Source organism: Rhipicephalus microplus, unplaced genomic scaffold (genome assembly GCF_043290135.1).
Source record: "Rhipicephalus microplus isolate Deutch F79 unplaced genomic scaffold, USDA_Rmic scaffold_14, whole genome shotgun sequence".
NCBI classification, from domain to species: domain Eukaryota; kingdom Metazoa; phylum Arthropoda; class Arachnida; order Ixodida; family Ixodidae; genus Rhipicephalus; species Rhipicephalus microplus.
Window position 1 is genome coordinate 29,223,051 of NW_027464587.1, and position 10,789 is coordinate 29,233,839.

Consider the following 10,789-nt stretch of genomic DNA (forward strand, 5'->3'; position numbering starts at 1 on the left):
AGTCGTCGTTGGGGCGTCGATCGTCAGACCATTGCCGAAGAGGTCGAAACGAATCGACGCAGTGCCAGCAATGACGGGAAATGTGGCCCACACCTCCACATGTAAAACAAAGCGGACGTCTATCTACGGTGCGCCAGAAGTCTGCTTTACGAAACTGTGGATACCACAACGGCTCGTAATGTTGCAAATGCCGTGTCTTGTTGGGAGATGGCTCTTCGTACGGCAGCATTTCGTACGGCGGCACGACGGCCGGGCGCCGCGGTGTCTGTTCTTGCGGTGGTGACCAAGGAATGGCGGCCGATGGCTGGCGGTACGACGGCGCAACGGGCGGTGGGCGGTGAACCGTGGCTGCGTAGCTCATAGGTCGCTGATCGTGATTAGGATCAGCTGCTGAAAACGCTTGGCGTATTTCTTCGCGGACGACTTCAGCGACAGACGCCGTGGGTGGTTCAGTGACCAGAGTACGCAAATTCAGAAGCTCTTCGCGAACAATCTTTCGTATTAAATTGCGCAACAAGCTTTGATTGTCAGATGTCGCAGCGGCGGCTTGAATGTGGGTGCTGCTGGACAAGCGATCATTTTGTTGGCATCGTAGGTAAAGCGCCCGCTCGATAGCCGTAGCTTCTTTGATGAAGTCAGTCACGGTGCTTGGCGGGTTCCGCAAAAGTCTGGCGAACAATTGCTCTTTAACGCCACGCATGAGGTAGCGTAGCTGTTTGTCGTCGGTAATGTGCGGGTCAGCTTTACGGAAGAGACGGGCCATGTCCTCAGCGAACATTGCGACCGTTTCATTGGGTTTCTGAACCCGTAGCTCGAGTAAATGTTGCGCACGTTCGCACCAGTTGACATTGGCAAATGTGTCAATGATCCCTCTTTTAACGTCACTCCATGTTGACAAACTGCCTTCTCTGTTCTCGTACCAAGTACGAGCACTTTCGTCAAGATAGAAATAGGTGCGGGAAAGCCTTTGTTCAAGAGACCACTGGTTGGTGTTGGCGACACGTTCATAGTGTTCAAGCCAGTCTTCGACGTCCTCATGTGCTCCACCACCAAATCGATCAGGCACCAGTGGTTAAAAAAAGGTTACCAGAGATTGAGTTGGCCGAATACTGTCTTGTAGTAACTGTTGTGAACTGGCGGTGGCCATTGGTAGATGTGAGCGGAGCCTTGTAGACTCTTCCTGCGAGGTGTTCAACTCTGGAGTAAGGCTTCGCAAGCAACGACTGAAGCGATGTCGACAAGTGCTTCTGGGCTGGATGAACGGCTCCCCGTAGGAGTGGGAAGCATCAGGCGGGGTCGCGGGCCAGCACCTCCACTAGTGTCGCAGTACAACGCGAACAAAGCGCAAGTACGCCTTTGGCTGTGAAAGCAGCGTGTTCTCAACAGCTGAGCCTTTGCTTGTTTGCTTGTTTGTTTGTAGCCTCTAATCCATGGCTCATACCCACTCTGGGGGATTGGCCAAGAGAACTTATAGCCTCATATGGACGATAACTGCATTATTGCTTACAACGAAAAAAAAGGGGGGGAGTTGTATAGTGAAGACAGTATGTTAAAAAAAAAGAAAGAAACCAAATATTTGAATAGTGAGAAAAAAGAATAAACAAGAAAGGAGACACTAATGGCTATACCTTCATTTTGGGAGCTGACCAGACAGCTGGTTTTGCCAAACCCGATATGTCACGGATTTATTCAGATTTGAAAATTACTTTTTGACCCGGTTTTTTTAGTACCTGTTAACGTGGGCTTTATGTTTAAAAACGTTTATAGTCTTGAATAAAATTACACACCGCATCGAATGCATCTCTGTGATAATTTCCCAAAACAGAGGCACCAAAATTTTGAACATTTTGTGTGGTTAAATTTCAACCTAGCTTCGCAAATGGAATATCTAAAAGTTGTTTCCTACTTAATGCATAGTTACGACATGAGCCAAAATAATGTTCAATAGTTTCTGATTCTTCGCAAAACGAACAATGGGGGGGGGGGGAAGTGTCAGACCAGGTCTGTGTAAATAAAAATTTAATGGGGGGACACGGCACCGGAATCTGGAGATTATAATTTGAAGTTTTTTCGCGGACTCCGCTGGCCTTTCCATGGAAATTGGAGGTGCTGATAATCTTTCTATTGTGTGATATTTTCCAAACTATCTGTAAAAATAGCGAATTTCCTATATCTAACCCCAGATAAGTATTCTAACTCGGGAAGTACTGAAATTACTGGTCCATCGAGTGATGCTCGTGCCAAAGCATCTGCCAATTCATTTAATTGTAATCCGCAGTGACCTGGGACCCACGCTGATTAGAGGAGATTTTTATTTATTTATTTTATTTAGGAATACTGCAGGCCTTAATAGGCCCAGGCAGGAGGGGAAAGGTACGAACAAAAGTACAAAGTCTGCAAATATCAAGAATATATACAAGTAGGATCTATACAAAGCAACAACAAAGTGAATCTACTAACAAGTAAATGAGCACTAAAAGAAATGTGATACAAAGAAAAATAATATACAATATGAGAAGATAAACAATACAGAACTATCTAATCAATGTACAAAGGAGTTAGTAAAATACTGGATCACTGTATTGAAAGAGGAAGGGCTAGATCTAAGATGAAATGGATGCGATAGAGTCGGTGTTGCTGAGTGTACTAAGAGGTAGGCTGTTCCAGTCGGCTACTGTTCGAGGAAAAAAGGAATACTTAAAGATGTTGGTTCTGGTATTGTAAGGCGTTAATGTGGCAGAGTGGCGATGTCTTGTTCGGCGAGCAGTGAGAGGCTTTATGTAAGGTTCAGGAGAAAGAGACAATTTATTTTTATACAGTAAGAATAGAAATTTAAGCCTGTGAATTTTTCTTCTTAGTTGCAAGGACTGAATGTTGTGTTGGGCCATTAGGTCACTTGGAGAGTCACTGGTGCGATATTTGGAGAAGATGAATCTTACTGCTTTACGTTGGATCCTTTCTAGCGCATCGATGTTAGTTTTAGTGTAAGGATCCCATACGATAGCTGCATATTCAAGCTTAGGACGGACAAGAGAGGTATAAGCGGTTAGACGGGTCTCGGGAGGAGCATGTTTTAATTTGTGTCTGAGGTAGCAGAGTTTTTTGAAGGCTGAGTCGCAAAGGTGAGAGATGTGGGAGTTCCAACTGAGATTAGTAGTTATGATGACACCCAGGTACTTATATTCATCAACCTCTGTAAGAGGCATGGATGCAAGATTATACGTAAACGAAAGTTTATTAATTTTTTTGGTGATTTTCATAAATACTGTTTTATCAATATTAAGCTGCATGTCCCAGCGTTCGCACCATGTTAAAATTTTTTGAAGGTTAGAGTTTAGGGTGATTTGGTCTTGCTGGCAGGTAATTTCATTAAAGAGTAAGCAGTCATCAGCGAATAATTTTATCTGTACAGGTTCAGTAATAGAGTCAACTATGTCATTAGTGTATATATTAAACAATAAAGGTCCAAGAACACTTCCTTGGGGAACTCCAGAAGTAACAGCAAGGTCACTCGAACAGCAATTATCAATTGCAACAAATTGCCTACGGTTAGTGAGGTAAGCAGAAATCCAATTTACTAGGTATGAGGGAACGTCCAGATGAACAAGTTTTTCGATTAGTTTCGCGTGTGACACGAGATCAAACGCCTTCCTAAAATCCAGAAATATGATGTCAGTTTGTCCTGATTTGTCGACAACGCTAGCGAGACTGTGAATTACAGTAGTTAATTGGGTTACGGTGGAGAGGCCCTTCCTAAATCCATGCTGCATAGGAGTTAAAATAGCTCGATCATCAAGAAACCTAGTGATTTCGTTAGCAATAATGTGTTCTAAAAGTTTACAACAAGAGGAGGTTAGTGATATGGGGCGGTAGTTTTGAACTAATGATGGATCGCCTTTCTTTAGGATAGGAATGACACGAGCAGATAGCCAGTCGTTCGGAAGCACTGCTGAAGATAGTGATGCACGAAAGATGATAACAAGAAAACGCGATAGCATTTCGGCGTATCTGTGAAGAAACACGTTTGGTAAGTTGTCAGGCCCGGGTGATGATTTTGTTTTTATATTCAACAGCATAGAAAAGACGCCAGGCAAAGAAACAAAACTAAAGTCATCCTTCACCAATGTGTGATTCAGGCAACGGGGAACAGGCGAGTTTGAAAATATACTATTAAAATAAGCATTGAAGTGAACAGCGATCTCTTGTTTAGCGACGACAGGATTGCCCTCGTGCATAATATGGTCAACTGGTTTACTTTTTTTGCTGAGAAAGCTCCAAAACTTACTGGGAGCAGTTCGGATGAAGTTAGGCAGGGTAAATTGAAAGTAACGAAGTTTAGCTGCCCTAACAGCCTCGTTTAATTTAGCTTGGCATGGTACGATTTCGTCACGAGAAATACCCCGTCGTCTCAGACGTTTGACTATTCTCTTCGCATGCACTATCTCACGCGTCATCCAGGGAGTAGGTTTGGATGTTTTTTTAGTTCTGCTTGGAATAAAGTTGTCGATACAGTGCATACAAATATTCTTAAATTCGTCCCAAAGTTTAGCAGCGTCATGTCCCCCAAAAGCACTCAGACTATCATCAAGGTAATCTAGTACGCTCTCATCATTGGCACGTGAATAATCCTTTACAGAAACAGTTTTACAACTAGTAGACTTGGGAAGATCGATGGTACAGGAAAAAGCCACAAGTTCGTGATCAGAAATGCCTTGTTCAACAGAAACAGAAAACTCTTGAAAAGTCTGGCTAATAAATATGAGGTCAAGTATTGAAGCAGAAGCAGCGCTAATTCGTGTAGGCTCAGTAACCACTTGCTGTAAGTTATGCATCAAAATAATGTCGCGCAAATGTTCATTGTTTACGCTCACATCAGCGCTATATGTACCGCGAATCCAGTCAATGCCCGGTAGATTGAAATCACCTATTAAAAAAATTTTATTGTGTACAAAAGATGCCATGTGTTCATGCAGATCTTGAAGAAATAGCGGAGGGGAATCAGGGGCTCGATAAACAGCAAATAATAGAAAAGATGTATTACGGCATAAAATTTTTAAAGAAAGCGTTTCAAGATTAGCTGTCTGACGTAGGAGAACTGCGGTGATATCTTGCCTCACCAAGACAGCAACACCACCACCCCTTGTATGCCTATCGCGACGGAAAGCACGGTAATCAGAGGGAAAAGCGTCCGTATCATCTATTTCGTCATGCAACCAAGTTTCCGTGATGACGACCACGTGTGGGTTATGCCCAAGAATAACCGCTTCAAGCTTATCAGTTTTATTAAGAACACTTCGTGCATTAATGTTCAAAATTCGGAAATCACGAGGTGGAGGAAGTCAGTCCTTTTTTGAAGTGCTACGATAGTTATGAATTTTAACCCTGGTGTTGGTGGGATCGCTCCATATAAAGTAATCGTTATCGACTCGCAGTTTCTCGTCTATCAAAGCGACTTTCTTGCCATCTTTTTTTTCTGCTCTCGCACTGTCCCATAGCAATTTACGTTTTCTGAGTGTTTCACGCGAGTAATCGTTTTGTACGGAAAAGCTTGTCCCTTTTAGCTTGTAGGCGTTTTTTAGAACATCACGTTTTTCATTAAAGTTTTGAAAAAAAATGATAACTGGTCTTTGTTTACCCGGCTTCCCTAGACGATGGATTCTTCCAATCGAACTACAATTTACATTTAATTTCTCGGAAAATATATCGGTAACAACTTTTTGCTTAAGCTCAGTTTCCGTTTCACCGGCTTCCTCTTGAAGACCGAAGATCAACAGATTAGAACGCCTACTCCTGTCTTCTAAGTCCACAATTTTGGATTCTAGAGATTTTACGGTCCGTTCAAGATCATCTACACGAGCAGCACGTTTTTCTAATTCAGTGAACCGACGGCCCCAATCAGCAAAAATCTTTTCCATGTTATTTTGCTGTGTTCTAAGAGCCGCCACATCTTTAACCAATTTGGTTTGTCCTACCAGTAGTTCTTGCAGCATTTTTTTCTATGTCGGGACCTGGATTTGTCTTAACATCACCGCACAATAGAAGCAAGCATGCACAGTACATTTCGTAAGCGATACTAGCACAACGCCGTGGGCACGGCAAGACCAAAAGGCAGCGGTAATCGCTCTTGAACGAAGCAGAGTAATAACTAACCTGCATTAAGCAGAGAAATGGCTTGTGAGGCCACATGCCCGCAGCTGGTCCGCCGTGCCCACTGAAGGTGTGCAGTTTCAGTCGTCCTTTTATAGAGTTGTCGACCGATGTCACATGACGTGCAGGTGGCGCTGGGGTTGACGTGGGTGTGACCAAGGCTGGCATGAGAAGAAAGGTTCCTTGATAAGACTCCGTCGGTGATCCCGTGTTAAGAAACCACGTGGAAGGAACAGGCACGTTTTGACAGCTTGTAGATCCGGTAGAACAGAAGTTTGGATGATACGTCGCTCCGGTCAAACCAAAAACGAGCACCTGCATTAAGCAGAGAAATGGCTTGTGAGGCCACATGCCCGCAGCTGGTCCGCCGTGCCCACATTTAAATGCGGTGGTGCTATTGTGTGGAACGCTGCTAGGGCACGAGATTGTTCGGAGGTTGTCAGAGCTGCACACACCGAAAGTAAGTCTGTTAGAGTGATTGCACTGGTATCGGTCGTAGGAATTTTACGAAGAGCGAAAATATTAGCTACAAGCTCGGCTTGAAATATAGGAGTGAAATCTGGAAGCCTTACACAAAAACGTGATCTGTAAATCAGCAACGGTAGCTACGATGTCTGTTCCTTGAAGTTTTGGCATATTTAAATGTCATATTATCTTCAATAAGTTTACATCATATGAGACTAGAGACAGCTCCTATATTCTTTTAGTGTTTTTTACTTATTTTACTATGACCAATAAATATTCACGTTTGGCATCTGTTCTATTAAGAAGAAAGAAAATAGGTGGTCCACGAGGATATATTCCGGGCCCAATATTATTTCTACTGTACATAAGCCACCTTCATTCTTATTTAACCACTTCTATTAAATTATATTCACACGCTTGCGGCAGAATTATTTGATGTCCAATCACATACCAATCCTACAACAATTCTTAAGGCTAAGAATAAGCTGTTGAAAACTGCCTACAAATGTAAGCAATATTTTTTTCTATTTTCACCTCATAAAATGACGCCGAATACATGTGGATTTTTATTGACACATCCTATTCATCTCTCACGCCATTGTTTCGCGCTATGATTTGAGCTCTATTTCGGGCTAAAACTTACCTTGCATATTGAACTGCAGCGGCAAAACACTTACAGCAGTGAATTATCAGTAATTATGCGATGTTTTTTCCACTTTATTGCATGCCCCCTTAGAGTAATCTTAACTACTACATTACTTTTTTGACGTCAAACATAATATTGCCATTTGTTTTGCCTCCGGTATATGTAAATCAAGCCACTCGCATTTTTACCTGGCGCAACTAACCTTATCATGATACTGATCCGTATCGTAAACTAAACAGGCTAAAGAATAAAAAATCTAAATAATTTTACTGTACGCACGCTTGTTTAGCTGGCAGTTAAGGACTGCAACCTCCTGTAATTTGTTGGCTTTGAAAACCTTACTTTTTAAAATATCACGCGGTTATTATAAGTAACACTCATTTTTTCAGTTCCCAAGCCTCAAACATGGTGGTGAAAAAATAGCTATCGTCTTATTGAAATTTTGGAATTATTTGCTGTGTACAATTAAGTATGCTTTTTCTTTACCGTCATGTAGCCACCAACTTCGGCATTGAAAGTTTAACTTATACCACAATTTTTTAAACATCCTGAAAACAATACGCACTTCTGCCGTTCTGCTTATTGTTTGTTTTGCACTCTGCTACAGCTCTCTATCACAATGTTTTGTTTTTCATATTATTAATATTTATTTAAAAATGTGACGCGCACACAATATAAAAGTTTTTTTTGCTTTATGTTAGAGCATTTCGATGTTTTTAAAGGCAAAGCGTTTCTGTGCGTACTCATAGCCCTATCGGCATCTATCTATCTATCTATCTATCTATCTATCTATCTATCTATCTATCTATCTATCTATCTATCTATCTATCTATCTATCTATCTATCTAGCCGTATTGTCCGGGTGCTCTCGCAATCACCCCCTTAACTTGGGATAAACCGAAATGATGTGAAAGCTAAGATTGCCGGACAAATACGACTCGCTGGTATTGACATGAATAATGTCAGAATTTTGTCGCGTACGTCGTCAAACACTTCCCCCCAGACAGTGACATGCACCCACGGGTGGGTATGTGCCAGTGGTATGTGGGTATGTGCCACAAGTGATCGACACATTATATTTACCCAGGAACACTGAGAACATACACCGGTAATTTTAACGTGCGAGCGCTGAGAAAAACTGACACCGGCTGTATTGATACGACGACTCTAAAGAAAAATTATCAGAGCCCCAGCAGGAATCAAAACCCAGCAGTCTTTGTAATACACAGTAATACACAACAGAGTATTTCACCCGAGGTCCCGCAAAGCTTTTAAAATAGACCGTAATGTTCGTGAAGCGTCAATTTTGGATTCAGTGATGGCTATTCAATTTTGCAAACAACGCATATGTACAAGCTGTTTCATACTTAGGGCAAATCTCGGAGTGCCTGGCATCTCCATGCGACGTGCGCTGCAATCGCGGGCCGGCAGCCGTTCACACGTGCGCCGACGCCTGAAATGTGTAGAGTTGAACCGCGTCGTCTGCTCCAGCAAAGCGCGTGTAGCGTTTTCGGCCAGCGCACGCATATCAGTATTACTGCGGGAACAGGGCCGATACTCCGCGCTAACAATTTTTAGAAAAAACTGCGCCGCAGAATAAGATATATATGAAAAACAAGGAACGAAAAAGTCGCGCGTGCTTTCTTCGTGTTCCCTCTTGCCACGCAGTTTCTTTTTTTTTCAGATGTTCCCGTGCAAACTTGCCCAACATTTAACGCTTGTCCGCACGAAATGTTGTGCGATGCCAACCTCTCTGCCTTTATTTGTGAATATGGGACGCTTAGAAACAGTGCTTGACAGGATGCCCTTTTTGCTCTATGGAAGCATCGTGGCACTGTGTGCGTTCACAAATGTTTATTCACTGTTAGCGCGCCGCAGTATCTTGGATGAGGAAGGCACGATCATGAGCATGCACCATGCGTGGTTTCTATATCACTTTAAACGAAACAAAGCACTCAGTGGAGACTGCCAAGAAGCTCGGTAGGTTTAACGCAACAAAACAAATGGGATTCAATTCGGAAATGATTCAGGTCAGAACAACTGCCTAAACATGCTTATTCTCGACGATATTTTATTAAAAAGGAAAAGACTCACTCCCGCTGCCGAAATGCTTTTGTGACGCTTCCAAGTTCATGTCCCCAGTGGTAGAAATGATACCCCTCATTCTAAATGGCAGTGAATGCATGGTGTAATCGATGTGTTTCACCGCAGCATGTCCCATTTATGGGCTACGGTGGCACGGCATCACAGGATTCGTATTGATCTAAATTAAACAAGTGCTCGTCTGCTGTGCCCCGCCATGGTGGTCTAGTGGCTAAGGTACTCGGCTGCTAACCCGCAAGTCACGGGACCGAATCCCGGCTGCGGCGGCTGCATTTCCCTTGGAGGCAGAAATGTTGTAGGCCCAAGTACTCAGATTTGGGTTCACGTTAAAGAACCCCAGGTGGTCGAAATTTCCGGAGTTCTCCACTACGGCGTCTCTCATAATCATATGGTGGTTTTGGGACGTTAAACCCCAGAAGTCAATCTAGTCTGCTGTATATTTTTCCAAATTTATGGGCGAAACTTCTTAAAGCGGCACCCGTTTGTCCCTCGTAGTAGTAGTAGTAGTCGTAGTGCGTAACCAGTCTTACGGTTGGTCTCCAAGGTGGTGCCGGTGGAAGAATTCTTTTGTGCGTTGTTGAACAATAAAAAATTCGCAGCGTGCGCGTTAACTAAAAGCGGAATTCTCCTGTCTCTCATTCCCCCTTAGTAGCCATTGGCATGTACATTGAGCACTGACAAGAAAGGGTTGCTACTTTATACTCGCTGGGCATAACCTCCTTGGTTTTAGAAAGGCTTAGCGAGCGTTAGGCCGCAGTGCCTTGAATACAGTGAACTGGTATATACCATGAACTGGAGGTAGTTAAAGGTGGGAAATAGACACAAAATGCAAGCCGTAAGAAAGTGTGCGTGTGCCTCCTCTCGTTCAGTTCTTGGAATGTCCGCTGGATGGCGGTGCTTCTATATGAGGAATATATGATGAAAGGATGCGAGATGGTGGTACTTGGAGTGTTGAATAGGTGGAGGAACAGACACACAGACAGATGCATGGACGGACGCACGGATGACTGCACGGACGGATAGACGCATGGGCGGACGCCAGGGCGGATCGGTGGACGAATGCAGGGACGGACGCACAGATGGACGTGTGAACGCATGAACAGGCGCACGCACGGACAGGCGGATGTACTTACGGGCGGCCACACAGACGCACGCATGGAAGGACGGAGGCAAGAACGAATGGACGGACGAATGCTTCGCCCCACTCTTCATCATTCACTCCGTGGTTATGCTGCCATTTTTTTCTTGTCTGAAAACAGCAGTATTGCGTTGTTTGCCAGGTTTACCATGTCCTACTTACTATAAAAAGAGTGACTTAAGATTATTGAACTACGATGTAAAAACTACACAAAATTTTGGAGCCGGCTGACGAGTCTTGTGGCAAGGAAATTGTCGTCGTAAAGACATCCATTCAGGCTTTGTCCTCAC